At 58.4% G+C, this 16,307-nt stretch overlaps 1 non-coding gene across 1 annotated transcript; it reads right to left on the bottom strand.

Annotated features, from left to right (window-relative positions):
• Positions 1-2,587: 2,587 nt before the first annotated feature.
• Positions 2,588-2,672, bottom strand: TRNAQ-UUG. Its single transcript has one exon. It is a non-coding gene; the product is annotated as a tRNA-Gln (tRNA).
• Between the last annotated feature and the right edge of the window lie 13,635 nt (positions 2,673-16,307).

Raw genomic sequence — 16,307 nt, 5'->3', positions numbered from 1 at the left:
GCTGAGAAGACTTAATGGCTGAGGCACGGAATGATCTGGAGGTTTCCTCATTCATAAGCCTGGGCCTGCCTGGGCTGTGGTCTGGGGAACCTGCTCATGTGATTCCTCACGGCACGGTGGCCTTGGACCAGTTGGACTTCCAACGCAGCGGCTCAGGGCTCTAAGGGCCAGTGTTCCCGATTTGTTTTAAAGTACGCTTGGGTGCTGTGCTGAGTGCACAGGGTAAGTAGGCAGACCAACGGCCAGGCAGCAACCGCGGGGAGCGGGGGGGTGGTTTGTGAAAACGGTGAGCAGAGGCAGAGCTAACAGCTGCTTTGAAGGTGGAACCAACAGGTCCCACATGGATTCCGTGTTTCCCGGGGGACAGAAAGGAATCTGGGCTGAATGTTAGGCTCGGGGCATTTCCCATGAACTGAGATGGATTGAAGGAAGGGACAGGAGTGAAGCAGATGCCACCTTAATGAACTCAAAGAAGAGAAAATTAAATCCACAGTAGACAGAATGAAGAAATCATAAAGATGAGAATAGAAATGAGTAAAATTGGAAAGATTAAAAGTAATAGATAAAAAACAAAAAAAATTAAAAGCTATTTGAAAAGACTCTTCACCTCGAATAGACGGATGAGGAACACAGGTCACCAGTTTCAGATTCCACAGATAGAAAAAGAATCAGGGAATATTATCAGCAACTCCATGTTTGAAAAAACAGATTCCAAAGCAAAAAAAAAAATAGTATCTGGGATAAAGATGCCAAAAAATTTATTAAGTCAATAAACTCAACAACCCGGTTGAATGGACAAATTCCTTGAAAGACACAAACTACAAAATCTCTTTAAGAAGAAGTAGGTAACACGAGTATCCAGTATGTATTAAGGGAATCAAATCTGTAATTAAAAATATCCCACAAAGAAAGCTCCAGGCCCAGATGGCTTCACTGGTGAATTCTTCTCAACATTTAAGGAGGAAACAAGTACAAATTCTACACAAACTCTTCCAGAAAATTAAGGAGGAGGAAGTACTTCCGGCTTCTTCTCTGACGGCAGCTTCGGCTGACGCCCAAAGTAGACAAGAGCATCAGAGGAACACAAAACTGCAGGCAGGAGTCCTTCATCCACACAGATGCAGAATTCTTAGACAAATGTATAATCAAATCTACCAATATATAAAAATACTAATATATCATGACCAAGGGAGGTTTATCTCAGAATGTAAGACTGATTTAATCAGGGTTGATTGCCATGACGCCCTGAATTTTAAAACTAGGAATGAAAACCATGATCATCTCAACAGATGCAGGACAAGCATTTGATAAAATCTATCTTTTCCTGATGAAAACAGCCAGCAAGATGACAAGGGCATCCGTGAAGACCCTGCAGGCACCATCATACCCGCTGTAGAGCTGGAGCGCTCTCCCTGGGGCGGGGGAGCCAAGGAGGCCGCTCCCACCACGGCCACCACCGAGGTAGACCCGGGGCTCTGGCCCACGCGGGATGGCGAGCAGAAGGAAGAAAAGGCATCCAAGCTGGATATGTACCAGGGACAAGATTGTCGATGTGAAAAACCAGATGAAATCTTTAAAAAGTAGCTGGACCAGCTCAGGGGTCTGTCCAGTTTGCAGGATAAGAGACCGATATGTAGACATCAAGGCTTCTTCCAGGTACTTGCCAGACATGGTCAGAAATTTAATGTGCTTTTAGCACAGCACCATTTACAGTAGCATAAAAATGTTAAACACTTGAGGGTAAACCTGGCGAAAGCTGTGAAAACCCCACGCTCCAAACATGACAGTGTGGCTGAGGGAGGCGAGAGGCGGCAGCGTGTTCAGGGCCAGGGACCCAGGGCTCCTCAGACCGACTCACACATTTGGTGCTGCCTGTGTCGAAATCTCCAACGTCTTCCTTGTTCGAGGTGACAGGCTGCTTCTAAAATTCATTCGGAAATGCAAAAGGCCCAGAGTGATCAAAACAACTTTGCAGAAACAGAAGGAAACCCTAGTATAAAGTGACCGTGTGAGAGAGGCCTCAGGTGTCTGCTCCCCCCGGGGAGTCCACGGGGCTGGTCTGCAGGGGAAGGCCTCAGGGACAGTGTCCCTGGACGGGGCAGGCCCCGGGCCACCATCCTCAGCACAGGGACGGGCAGGGGTTCCTCACGGGGGACCCAGAGGCTGTGAGCAAGACAGCGGATCCAGAGACTCGCGAGTCCAGGGGCCTGGTTTCCCACAGCTGCGGCAGCACAGGCCACAGACGGGGGTGGGGCTCACCCGGCAGGGATTTACTCTCTCCCAGTTCTGTGGCAGGATCCCCGGTCAGGGCGTCTCTGTGGGCAGTCTAGTCCACACCCTTCTCCAGGCTGCTGATGGCTGCCAGTGGCCGTGGTGTCTTGGCTTGTGGATGCACCTGTCCGTCAGCCTCCACTGTCACCTGGCCCCTCCCTGTGCATCTCTGCCCCCTTCTTTTTTTTTTTAATTTTTTTTAATGTTTATTTATTTTTGAGAGAGAGAGAGAGTCAGAGCATGAGCGGGGGAGGGGCAGAGAGAGAGGGAGACACAGAATCCAGAGCAGGCTCCGGGCTCCCAGCTGTCAGCACAGAGCCTGACGTGGGGCTCGAACCCACGAACCTGGAGATCATGACCTGAGCCAAAGTCAGACGCTCAACCGACGGAGCCACCCAGGCACCCCTCTGTCCCCTTCTTATAAGGACACAAGTCATGGGATTTAAGGCCCTCCTTACTTTAGTACGAGCTCATCTTGACTATATCTGCAATGTCTCCACTTCCAGGAAAGGTCTCGTGCTTGGGATCCAGAGGGGCCATGACTTTGGGGGACACTGTTCAACCTGGTGCTGAGGATCTGTGCAGCACTGCGGTGGCCCTGCCTTTCCCCAAGGTCCCTGGTCCTTTGCATCATGGTCCCTGTTGAAATGCACCATGTTGAAGGCTTGAGCAAGCAAGCTCAGCTGGTGACGGCCAGGGCTTCCAGGCCTAGTGGGGTCCCTGCAGGGGTGGGGGCAGGAGAAGACCGTCACCCTGGCAGGGCAGCCTTAGCCTGTGTCCTTGGAGGATGGCCGGCAGGACCCGGAGCCGGACGTTGTGGGGGGTCCCAGCCACGTGTGGGGCCGTAAACCACAGCACGGGCTTTGCCTGGGTGGGTCAGGCTATGAGATGCGCTCCCCAGAGCCGGTCCCCAGAGCACTGTGTGTAAATGTACCAAGGCTGTGTCTCCCCACGGTGCCCCCAGACCCAGACCTGGGGCTCCCTCCGCTCTCGGGGCTGGAGCTCCTGACCAGGCACCTTTTTATTTGCAGTGATGATGTGTGAGATGTGTCCTTCGGGGAAAATAAATGCTGCTGTGCTGGCAAAGAGCTTTGGAGCCATAAAAGAAAATGGATTAGCCAGCAGCCCAGCCTCTGCTGTTCTTCATGCTAATGAGTTTCCGCAAAGCCCTTTACAGAAATGACATCAGAAAAAGGCTTCCCCACTTCCAAATGGGCCTCTGCCCAGACACAAGTCGCTTCGGTGGAGGGGATGCCTTCAGCCGAGGTGGGCCGAGGACCCCTGATGGAGGGTCTCCAAGGCCCGTTAACGAAGGGGGTGGCAGGTGGCCCCTGTGTGGGGCGTTTCGGTAGAACGAAGATCAAGGCTGCCCCTCGGCCTCGTCGGGCTGGCTGTGGCCTGACCAAGTCCTCCCCACATGGGCTCGGTGGCCGGTCGGTTCACAAGGCCCAAGCCTGACAGGGAGGCCGCTCGTGCCCTGAGCGTGTGACAAAAGTCTCTCCCACGCACTGCAGAGGGTTGGGGACCAAATGAGGGAGTCGCGTGAGCTGTAAATCTCAGAGGGGCCCGAACCACTCCCTACGCCCAGCAGGAAGTCGTCCCAGCCGTGTGTGCCGTCCGTGTGTCCAGCATGGGAAGTGGCCGCCCCTCAGGGAAGTCGCTCACGTGCGGAGCCGCGCCAGGAGCCGGGGGCGAGGGAATGCTCGCAGACCACACCAGAGGCCGGGGCCCGGGGTCAGGGGTGGGCGGCCAGGCCCTTGCCCTGCGCTGTGGTGTGGGCGGGTGTGAGAACTCCGTGTTAGTGCCGTGATCTCCACGAGCCCTTCCTGTGCTGAGAAGCAGGCACAGAACCCCCTGCAACCCACCCTAACCCTCAGGGGGCCGCGGGCACCCGGAGGTCTCACCTGTGGTGTCCGAGCTCACTCCGGTGCCCTGGCGCCCTCCCGAGGCAGCACAACCAGTTGTGTGTCCGTCGCTCCTCCCGGTTCTTCCTGGCTGTCCGGAGTGCAACGGGACCTTGGGCACCTGAGGGCCGGCTGGGCTCGCCTGGCGCAGGTGGGGCCCTCCTGCTTCTCTGTCGGCCAGTTTCCGGTCTGCTCAACAGGGTGTTGCTGCCGAAGGGTCACGAGAAACGCTTTCTTGTGCCGTAGAATTCCAGCCAGGGCTGGGCCGGGGGAAGGAGCCGCTGCTGAGGGCTCAGGACCAGATCACAGACACCCGGGCCTTGCCTGCACTCGAGCACCTGGCTCATCACAGTCCCAGACCTGTGGCTTGTTGTTCCTGAGCCCGGGGGGGGGGCCTGTTCCTCAACATCTGCCGACCTCCCCGCACTTGCTTGCGAAGTGGGGTAATTCAAACTCACCAAGAGCATGACTGACATCCTGCGGGAAGCGTGGGGCACACAGTAGGCGCTCAGCGCACAGGAGTCTCCCTACCCTCCTCTGTCCAGGTGTTCCCAGCGGAGCTGCTCCCAGGACAGGCACCGTCCGGCCCCAGGCAGGCCCAGGGCCCCGGGCTGCCTGGCTGAGGCCCCACGGGGCTGCGAGGCCTCAAGGGGTTAACAGCCCATGACTTGGAAAAACACAGGCGCACAAAGGCCGGGCAAGGGGCGGGAGGGAGGCCGACAAGCACATTAGCAGCTGCCGGAGAAGGGGGGCTCTTCCCATCAGTTAGAGGTGATGACACCCACATAATAGCTTCAATGGAAACGCAGCTGAGTGGACCACGGGGCTGGGCCAGGGCCTCCGCCGCCCGGGACACTCACCGCCTACCTCCTTCACTGGCACTTGGAGCCCCGTGCAGGCTGCCCCCTGGGGGCTGGGAGGGTGTCTCAGAGGCTTCTTGAGGGTGGAGACGTGGCCTGGGTGCCCTGCTGGGTCCTCACCGAACGCCACCCATCTTCAGTGCTGCGGGGCAGGCTGGGTCCCCGTGTCGCGGTCAGGACTCTTGGCCTGGTGCTCCCCTTGCCGTCAGCCTGGGTCTTGGTGCACCTGCCCTTGTGCTGAAGCCCAGACAGCTCCAGTGGCATCCAGAAAAAAGACCGGGACTCTTGGACGAGGGGTGATGACTTTGCACGGCCCCTGCTGGGTGGTCCGGGCTCACGTGGGCTCCATCCGGGCACATTCTGATGTTCATGAGCTATATCCCCAGGACCCGGAAAACAAGGCAGACACAAGTAGCTCAGCTGTAAACACACTCACACACATGCTCACACATGCTTACACATGCACATGTGCACATTCATGCTTGCACACACATGCACACACTCACACATACTCTCACATACGCACATATGCACACTCACACACATGCTCACATATGCACATGTGCACACACACATACTCTCACACATGCACATGTGCACACACTCATGTACATACTCTCACACACGTGCACACACATACACACTCTCACACACGCACGTGTGCACCCACATACTCTCACACACACATATGCACACACACTCACACACATGCTCACATGCACAAGTGCACACACACTGGTGCACATACTCTCACATATACACATGTGCACACACTCACACACATGCTCACATGCACATGTGCGCACACACATACTCTCACAATGCACATGTGCACACACTCATGTACATACTCTCACATACGTGCACACATATATATACTCTCACACATGCATATGTGCACACACACATACTCTCACACATGCACATGTCCACACATTCATGTACATACTCACACACGTGCACAACATAATACTCTCACACATGCACATGTGCACACACTCACACACATGCTCACACACATGCACACACGTACATACTCTCACACATGCACATGTGCACACACTCATGTACATACTCTCACACACACGTGCACGCACATACCTACTCTCACACATGCACATGTGCACACACTCATACACATGCTCACACGCACATGTGCACACACGTATACTCTCATACATGCACATATGCACACACATGCCCTCACACACATGCATACAGACATACCCTCACAACGCACATGTGCACACACTACACACATATGCTCACACATGCACGTGTGCACACAATACATACTCTCACACATGCGTGTACACACTCATGTTCATGTGCACACACATGTGCACACACATACATGCACGCGCACCTATGCACAAACACACACATGTGCACACATGCACATACATGCTCTCACAGACACACATGTGCACACACATTCATGCATATGCCCCACTCCCAGGACTGGAGGTAGACTAAGTCTAGACCATCTGATACGTAAATCACATCCGTGAATGTTTATTACATGGATGAACGAATGCATGGACAGCTCCTGGACCTCTCACTTCCCGGAAGTGAACACCTGGAACAGATTTCAGGGCTTGAAGCCTCTGCACCTATCTCCTCCGATGCCTTATTTTTGTCGGAAGCCGAGCTACAGGGGTGGAGCAGGGTCTGCGGCGGGGGCTGGAGCCGGCACCACCCTCGTGGGGGCTGGGAGGCTGCTTCCGGCCGGCTCCCCGTCTGAGGCAGTTCCGTAGACCATCTGGATGGGATTGTGCTGTCTAAACCCAATTATGCCTTTTGGGTGAGCGATTCTTGTGCGGTCAAGTCTTTGCAAACTCATTCCGCCTTTCCCACGGAGTCGTGTCTGTTCCGCAGGATTTCATGGGCTCGGCCCGCACGACCCCATCAGCCGGCCAGGCCGAGGTCTGCGACCCGCTCCCTCCCTTAGACCTTCTTCAGGGGCTGGCACGGGGCCCGGCGGATGGGTGAGAGTCAGGCTGGCCAGGAGCAGTGGGAAGGGCGCTGGGCTCTGGAGGCTGGCCGTCCCCATCCCGCCCCCCAGCCCCGCAGGCCAGCATCCACACAGCCCCCTCCTCCCTGTGCTCTGCTGAAGTGGGCAGAATCTCATGTGCCCCGAGGGGCGAAGGCCAGGCGCGTATTCATCGGCCTGTGGGTCCATTCAGATGCCAGGGGGGAGGGGCCTGAGGCGGGCGCAGAGGACAGAGCGGACACGGCAGCTGGCCTTCTTCCCTCCACGGACGCCAGGACGGCTTTCGCGGTGTTTCCCCAGGAACAGGAGAACCCAGAGATCCTTCTGCTTGCACCACGTAGCATTTTGGATCTCCAGAGCCAGAGGGGGCCTCACACTGGGGCTGAGGGCTGCCTCGGGGGCGCCTGCACCCGGGTCTTTCCTCTCGCCCTCCTCGTGTGTCCCCTGCCCTGCCCCTCCTCCAAGTGCAAACTCTGGGTCCCTTTCTCCAAGGACTTTGCTCCAAGCAAACCCTGGGCTTGGTGTTCTCAAACGAGCGTGCGGTTGGGAACCCCATGCTTCCAGGCACCTGCTGGACCCCGCAGTTGTGAACCCACGCGTGGCCCTCCTGCACGTCTGCTGACCCCAGGCAGGAGCAGCCCCACACGGACGGGACCCGTCTGAGGTCAAGGAGGTCTGCACACAGTGGCATCACTAGGGAACGTGGTCCGTGGAAGGTGGTGCTGGGGCCCGCAGAGCTTTGCTCCAGGAGGGCTGAGGCGTGGGGAGACCTTGCTCAGGAACTCGCTGCCTGGCCTTTCAGTCGTTGTGCCCACTGCCCCCCCCCCAGACACACCCCTAGGGGTGCACCGAGGCCAACTGAGACTCCCTGTGGGGAGAGGGGCCACGGGGACGGCCCGGGGCAGGGCCCGTGGGGTTTAGTTTCGGTGTGAGCTCTGGGGGCCCCCCAGGGCCCAGCCGCCCCTCGGATTGTTTGCTCAGCTGCCGCAGCCATTAGCCAGCAGGCCGGGGAGGCTTCGGATCACAGGCCCACCTGTAAGCTGAGGACAGACAATAAAACATCATGTGGGCACCTAGTTCCTGCGCACCAGACCCTTTCCGTGGGCCCTTCACAGGGCCTCACAGTGGCTCCCTAGCTCCCCGGGACCGCCCAGCAGGGCTGGAAGAGCCGCCTGCAGTGAAGCGGGTCCGGCATCACTGTGCGGTCCTGTCGCCCTCCGGGGAGGATCGCAAGCAGAAGGAAGATCACTCAGGTCCCTTGGCCCCCAGCCCACAGCCTGCTGTCATCAGCTTGGCAGATTTATGAGGGTGGCTGTGACCGGCTAGGAGGGGCAGCGAAGGTGGGAGGCCTCCCGGCCTGGGGGTAACTCCCTGCAGGAGCGGACGGGACTGACCCCACATCCAGGAGGGAGAGGGCCAGCCTGGGGGCTGCTCTGGTCTGTCCTCCCTGGCAGATCGCATGTTTCTTCTGGGCCTGCGTCCCGGGACGTGGCTGTGGGCTGCGCCCTGTGGCTTCGTCCTCCCCGTGGCTGCTTGCTGAGCCTCTCTGCCATCCCGCCTCCCAGGAGGGCTGTGCTAATCCTAGACCACCTGGCCACGCAGCCACGTGCCCCAGAACGGGACTGGCATTGGCCTTCTGTTGGCTGCCTCTGGGCTCTCTTCCCCAGAGTCCCAGAGCCCAGCACCCCTCTTCTGTCCACCAGCGACCCACACGCAGATGTCGCCGTGCACAGCTGGGAGCCGTGGTTCAGAGACATGCATGGGCACGCCATCCCAGCGTGGCTCTGAAGCCGGGTGGGGAGAGCATTTTTGATGTCTGCCGACATATCTCTGGGTCTTATATTCCGGCAGCATTCCACACGTATGTGACTTGCAAACGAGATTTGGTATTGATCACCGAGGGTGGTCGGTTGGCTGAGGTCTGGATGTGCCAAGCAGCGGGCGCTGTCCGCCATTGCCGACCAGGCTGGCCCTGCGAGGCTTGGCTCCAGGGGTAGCCTCTCCCGGCCTCGTGGCCCTGTCCTTTCCGCACGACACTGATGAGTGGAGTCACTGGGGAGAGGACGGGGAGGTGAAGGGAATACAGAGAAAATAGAAACTTAGGAAGTAGCGCAAGACAGTAACGGGAAGCCCGACAGCCAGGTCCCCCGGGCGGGCCGGTCGGGCTGGGCGTGAGGACACGCTGCCCGGGGCTGGGCTGGCGTGGGTGGGGCGGGCCAGAGGGCGGCGTGCAGCCTGCACCCTGACTCTGGGCCGAGGAGGGGCCGCCCAGTCCCGCTCCGAGCCTGGGGGGCGCTGAAAGTGTGCTGGCGATGGGCCCAAGAGCAGGTTGGGAACATTTAGACCAGTTTGGGCCGTTTACAAATTTATCTTATTTTAGAATAATTTCCTCTGTTTCTGTATCGTACAAGTAAATGAATTGGCTTGACAGAAGTGAAGTGACTCATAGCGGTTTCAAATGGAGAGTAGGCGCTCCCCATGTGGGGGGGGCCGTTGTTGCCAAGCACCCCCTGGGGGGCACCCACCTGCTCCAGGAACCTCCGGGGGAGATTTCGGGCTCGAGGGTGTGGGGGGGCGGAATTGCGGCAGCCAGGGACCTGGAACGGCAGAGAGGCAGAGGGGGAAGGACTCACCGGACCCACACCGGCAGCAAGATCTCCTCAGCGCCTTGGAATCCCGGCTCTGAGAGAGTCGACGTGCGGCACGGAGCTGAGACCCTCGTGGTGCCGACTCCGGGTCTGCGGGGCTGGGAAAAGCGCAGCCGTCCCCCGAGTGCGCCTGCAGCCACGGCCGGGTCGCCAGAGGCTGACACAGCCCCGGAGCACCCCCTTGTTCCGCGGAGGGCTCAGTCCGGTAACCCCGCTCTGGCTCTGCTGCAAAAGGAGAAGGTCAAGATGGACAGGACGTAGGTCACGTGCACCGCGGCGAGGGGCGGTCCCCACCTCCCTGGGGGCTCAGGCGGCAGCGAAGCTCCAGTAGCCAGGGTGTGGGGAGAAGGAGACGGGCCATGAGACAGTCTGGTTAGCCAGAGGCCGTCCACGAAGGGCTCTGAGGTCAGCGCGCCCCTTTAGCTCCGGGGAGGAAGCAGTCTGGTCCGCCTTCTCTTCTGTCAACAGTGCAGCCGTAAGCGCAAAGGTGTGGGTTTGTGGTCCCTGTCGTGAGGCATTCAGACGTGCAAGCTGTATTTCATGCATCCACGCGGCACATCGTGACCTACATCCGCCATCCTGGGGACGAGGAATTCAGGGGCGAGGTCTTTGCTGTAAAGACAGTTCACAGGTGACCCAGGGCAGCACCTTAGAGATGGGCAGGGTAGCAAGAAGGGAGCACTGAGCACACAGTGTGGGGCCACGAGGGACCAGGGCAGGACAGAGGGGAAATCCTGACATCACCCTCTGCCTTCAGCTGGGGATGAGGAAAAGGGTACTCAGGCAGGGCTGTGGGGGTGGGGCAGGTGGAGCCAAGGACTACTGACGCCAGAGCTGCGTCCCGAGCCCACTGACCTGAGCTTTGCCCTGAAAGGGATCAGGAACCAGGGGAAATTTTTACCTAGGAGAGCCACGTGATCCATTTTGACTTTTGAGGGACACTCCTGGGAGCGGAGAAGGCCCCCAAGGGTGGCTGTTGAGACTAGGGGTCTTGGCCCGGGCCCTGGGCCCCAGGGGGATGCAGAGTATGAAGGGTGTGTCTTTCGGCCTCCAGGCCTGGACCTCCAGCTGGGGGTCCCTCTCCAGGACCCCCACATCGGGGACACGGATGGAATCTGGACTCATGCGTCAAGGGGCTGCATCAGGGCTCTGGCACAGGCAGATGTCGGTGTGGATTTGGAAGGTAAGGGTTTGTGCTGGAGGCTGTTTGGGGACCCGGCCGTCAGGACCTGCAGTCCGGCGTCACTGGGGAGAGGCTTGGGGAGGGCAGGTGCTGGTAGACTTGGGGTCTGGGACGAATCCTCTCGGGCCAGGGCAGCAGTGTGGTCAGGGCAGGGCCAAGCGGGTGGAGAGGAAGCCCCTCGGTCATCTTGGGGACCTTGACAGTGAGGGACACAGGAGCAGACGGGACACAAGTGCGCCAGGCCAGGCCGTGTCTCGTTTGCAGAAAGAGTTCGTGAAAGGACCCCTTCATACCCGGCAGCCTCTCACTGGGCCCCCCGATGGTGGGAACTACGACCGCAGCTGGAAGGAGGGTCCTCGTGCAGGATGGACTTGGCCAGTCTTGTGATACGAGGAGGGTCCTCCGGTCTCTCAGGAACAGGGCTCAGTAAGTAGTTAGCGAGGGAGTTCAGGTCTTCCCTTAGAATAAAGCCCCTGACCCAAGACCACCCAGCTGATACACAGCCATGCTTAGGGACCGGAAGGCACTCCTCAGAGCCAGTAGCACTCCTGGCCAAATGAATCTCTGGCTTCCGGCTAAGAAAAGAGGAAGATGTCTGGCAGGTCGGGCTCTGGGTGGTGACGCTGCTGCTGTGACAGTCATTGTACCTCTGACTTTGTCTGGTGGGCGTGTGCTGAGCCATCGTGTTTTCTGCCGGCCCCGGGGAGGATGAGCAGGTCAGAGCGGTCGCCCTCGCCCCGGGCTGCGCTCCGGCCTCTGTGGCGCTGGAGAGCAGTCACCGCTGCCCCGAGTGTCACCCGGAGGGCAAGATGCCGGAGGGAGAAATCCGGTGGCGTGGAGGAGACGCACGGCGGGGACGGCAGGAGAGGACGGGAAAAGGCAGCATGCCAGCCGAGGGCAGGGCGGCCGCCTCCTCAAGACCCTGCACCCCCCAGACAAACAGCCCGCCCGCCATCTGCGTCTCTGCGAGCCGAGGCGCGCCACCCCAGCCGAGTCTGTCTCTGTTAAGAGTGTCACACACGCCACCGGGGGGTAGAAGGAAGGTCCGAGTCACCTGGCGGGTGGCGAGAGCAAAGCGACCTTCGGGACGTCGCAGGCTGGTCTGCTGTCTCCGTGGCTTTCCTGGGCCGAGTCCTTGTCGTGCTTCCCCCGGCCCCGTGCTGGGAGGTGCGGCCGAGCCAAGTGTCTTCAGAGAGGAGGAAGGCCTTGTTTTTCACGGGAGTGTGGCCTGCGGCCTCGGGAAGGGGGCTGGCACTCCCCCCAGCAACCTTAGGGTCTTCCATTTTAAATGGGAAGAGAAGTCACGCTGGGATCATGGAAAAGTCTTGCTTATTAACAGACGCGGGCATCAGCACCACCTCAAGAGAGCTGCGGTCCTTCGCTCGACACCGCTGGAAAGGCAGAGGCTGTAGACTCGCTGCCCGATGGCCGCGGTGTGGCTCACACACTCAGGTCTGTGGGCTCGCGGGCACGGGCAGCCAGGGCACCTTGCTGGCACCTCTGCAGCCTCTGCCACATCCACGCAGCCAGTCACGGGGCTGCTGTCACCTCAGCCGTCACAGTGGAAACGGGGGGACAGCCGGGCTGAGTCCCGCCGGGTCGGAAGGACAAAGGGTCACAACTCGAGACGCTCTCTGGGACCCTGTGTGACCGCTAGCTGCCGCGGATGCATTACCTGTCTCTGGGGCGTCAGTGACCTCACCTGGACAGCGGGGTGATGATGCTGGTTCCGTGACGGTCACCGTGGGTAGGGTGTCGGTGTCCCGTGAACACGAGTGTGCGTCTGTGTTCTCTCCGCCCACAAACGCAGATACCGGGCCACGCGTAGCTGTGGCTACGAGCTCTACAGTCGACCAGGCACCGTGACAAACTCCAGGCCTGGCTCCCGGCTCTGCCAGCAGGTGCCCAAAACCACCACCTGTCTGCTGGCTCTGGCCTCAATCTCGTCCGTTGTAAACTGGAGATACAGAGACTGCTTCCCAGGGTGAGGTGACGGTGTCATTCCTGTGTGCTCCGTACGGGATCTCGGAAACCTCAGAGAGGAAGAGGGTAGAAATGAGGAGCTGCTCTCAGGTTTTACAAAACGTTTTCTAATTTGCTTCATGTGCTCTGAGGACAACACCGGGGCTAAGGACTGTTCTCTTGTGTATCTTGCCCTTCGAAGATTGAAGGGATGCTGTCTGAGGATATCTTCAATCCACGTGAATTTAATTCGTGTTTTCACACCATCTTTGAAAAATAAACGGCAGGGGTCTGGACAAATCTTGATTACTCAGATGCGGTTATCCAACCCCCACCGCTAACTTTTCTTCTGCTGTCTGACCTCACACACAGTGCCCATTAGCAGCTGCATTAGGGCAAAATGAGAAAGGAGAGAAGCTGATGTTTCAATGGGCCATTCTGACGGCTCATTTTCGGGACGCATGTTTGAGGCCAGGTTTTCGATGGCCATGGGTTTCTGCCCTCCTGCCTGCCCTGAGAGATGGTCCTGTGCTCCCTGTGCGGGAGCAGAGCTAGGTACCAAGAAGCCCTCAGCCAGGACGTTTTGTTCATGCCTTGTTTCCTGGGAAGATGCACGGGGCACCTTGGGGTCCCCTCCTCCCATAGAAAGACGTAAGAAAAGACTGCTGTTGTTAGACGTGGTTGGTTTGGAGATAAATGAAGTGTGTTTTAGAGAAAGAGGCCTCATGTTGATCTTGAACGCAGCGAACTCTGATTATGTGGGTGAAATAATCTTTATGGATTACTTCTCCATAGCAAAATTTTAATCCTTCGTGACCTGAACGTTCGTTTTCTTCCAGTGTCGCTGGGTGGGTCTGCTCAGGGGATGAAAACTCATTTGAATACAGTCCAGGGCGAGTATGGTTAGGGTAATAAACCTGTGGCCAAAGCCAAGCACAGCGCGTGCTCCCGAGCCGACAGAAACCGTGTTTGATGACCTGGCTCCTTGGGCTAGCCTCCCCACCTGTCAGCGTGGACGGTGGCTATACCATGATTTGGGATGAGCCCTTCCCCCGTTCCCCTCCCTGCCCTGAACCACACACAGGGGTGTCTGCCCCTGTGTTCCTGACCGCCTTGGAGAGGACGTGTGTGAGTGTGTGTGTGTGTGTGTGTGTGTGTGTGGCTGGGGGTGAGGGATCAGGAGGGGATCCAGGTACCATGTTCCCAGGGCACTCTGCTCAGTCTTGGGTCGTGTGGTATTAAGGCACCGGCCCTACCCTGTGACCCACACCACACTTGCTCTCCCCTGGCCCGGTGACTGGCTTGTGCACAGAGGGGACAGTGGCTCTTGAGTTCGGGCGCCTGTATGAGTGAGCAGACGTGCCAGATGTCCCCCTCCACACCAGGATCAGGGCACATCCCGGGGGCTGGGGACCCTGCGCTGGGACTTGTCAGGAGCCGTGTGCAGAAGGGGTGACTGCAGCTCTCGAGTGGTGACAGGCCCAGTCTTACTAGTTTTGCCACGAAGTGGAGAAGACAGACAACGCGGTCTTTGTGACAGTGTCCTGAGGCCTGAGGGAGAAAGGCCTATTTTCATGCTATTTCTTGTCGAGCTTCATGAACCCTGTCAACACAGCTCCTGGCGGCCATTCGGGATGTGGCCCTTCAACTGCGGCCTGTGAATTATTCCAGGCTTCAGCACCGCTGGTAAGACGGGCTCATTAGGGGTAGTGGGCAAAGCAACACGGAGAGGGTATGTTGAGCTGGAGAATGGATGATTTAGTTAATTAATCAATTAATCTAATGTCCAGGAGACTGGATTTCCATATAAACCGGCTCTTCTCTGAACAGCAGTGGGACTCGCGGGGTCCAAGGAGAACGTCCAGGATTTAGAGTCGCCTTCTTGCAATGATCTGCTTGGAAAGACCAAGGGGCAGTGGGGAGAAAGCGCAGGCTGTTTGGGTACTTGGGAGGAATTGCTCCGAGGGACACAGACAGGAGGGGACCTGCTGAGGCCCCACTCAGGGGACAGAAGAAACAGAAAAGGAAAGAAGGGAAAGTTGGGAGAAAAACACCCAGCGGGATGGGGGGCAAACGAGGAAAAGGAGCTACTCTTGTTTCCGGTCCTTGGGGGTTAGAAGTTCCTGGGGCCCAAGCCGATTCTCCTTGTTAAAGTGAAATCAGGTTTGTGAAACTGACAAGCACAAAGGGAACATGTTTAGGCACAGTCTTGGTTAAGAACCACGCATTCAGGGGCGCCTGGGCGGGCGGCTCAGTCGGTTCGCGAGATCAAGCCCTGCATCAGTCAGCCCCTGCACGGGACTCTCCCCCTCCCTCTCCCTGCCCCTCCCCTGCTTGCACTGTTTCTGTCTCTCTCAAAATAAATAAATAAAAGAACTTCAAAACCACTCATTCAGAGGTCTGGCTTCTGGCGCGTTAGGCGGGCGGAGGGGAGGGAAGGGCAAGGCAGGACGCTGCCGAGGTGAGCGAGTTTCTGAGGCGGGGTAAGAGTTGGGGAGGCTGGAGAGGCCACAGGACACTTGGGAAACCAGAACGTTCCAGCTTGAAGCGTCAGTAATGCAGAGGCTGAGAAACCCTGCCCTAAATCAGTGTACACGTTCCACCCCGCGTGGACGACGTCCCTCGGTGTGCAGAGTCGCGGGCCGAGCCAGGGCACCCGAATGCCGTCCCGCCAGCCCGGACCAGCGTGCCCTGCTGGGTCGGGTCACGGGGTGCCACCGGCAGCCCCGCTGTGCCCGCCTGTACTTCCCGCACCGTGCTCGGGGTCAGAGTTTAAACAGAAGTCAGTATCTTTTGTGAAACGTGTTCCCTGAGCAGCAGGCGCTCTCGCGCCGAGGGAAAACCCAGCCGGGTCTGCTTCTCCTCACGTTCTAATGCTCGGATTTGTAGATATTTTAGGGAGTTTCCGAGGGTAATTTTGACTCCATGTGATTATTATCCGTGATTATCTGGTACTTCACCCCCTCATCATGCTGATTACAGAGGAGCCAGTCGACAGCGTTTATTAAGCACCCAGGGCATACCTGGATGCCTCCCTGAGCCGCACCCCTCCAGCAGCACGACACATCGGGGACGTGGAGTGGGAGGGGCTTCCGGACACAGCCGGGCAGGGACAGGCACCCAGCAGCCACGGGGTGGGGGCACAGGCAGGGAGCGGTGCCAGGAGAGGCCCAGCCCCCCCGCCCCTCCTCAGGGCCGCTCCCTGCTCAACCACGTCTGCGTGCCAGGCGGGCCCGGGCTGCTCTGTGCCCTGGCTGTCCTCCCTCACGTGTCCTGCTTCGGGACCGAAGGAAAGGAGCTCCCAGCGTGAGTTCCACATCCCTGGGCACGTCTGCTCATCTGACGGGAGGAGGGCCCACCCTGTCCTGTCTGCTGCGGGACGACAGGCCTCCGGACTCCCAGCCGAGACCCAGGGGCAGGTGGGGACCTCACCGCCCAGCTGACCGAGGACCCACATCTTCTCCTTCACACACCTTGAGGGGCTTC

This window comes from Panthera tigris, chromosome B2, assembly GCF_018350195.1.
Source record: "Panthera tigris isolate Pti1 chromosome B2, P.tigris_Pti1_mat1.1, whole genome shotgun sequence".
Classification (NCBI taxonomy): Eukaryota; Metazoa; Chordata; class Mammalia; order Carnivora; family Felidae; genus Panthera; species Panthera tigris.
The sequence above is the reverse complement of the archived record's forward strand: the minus strand, read 5'-3'. Positions and strand labels throughout refer to the sequence as shown.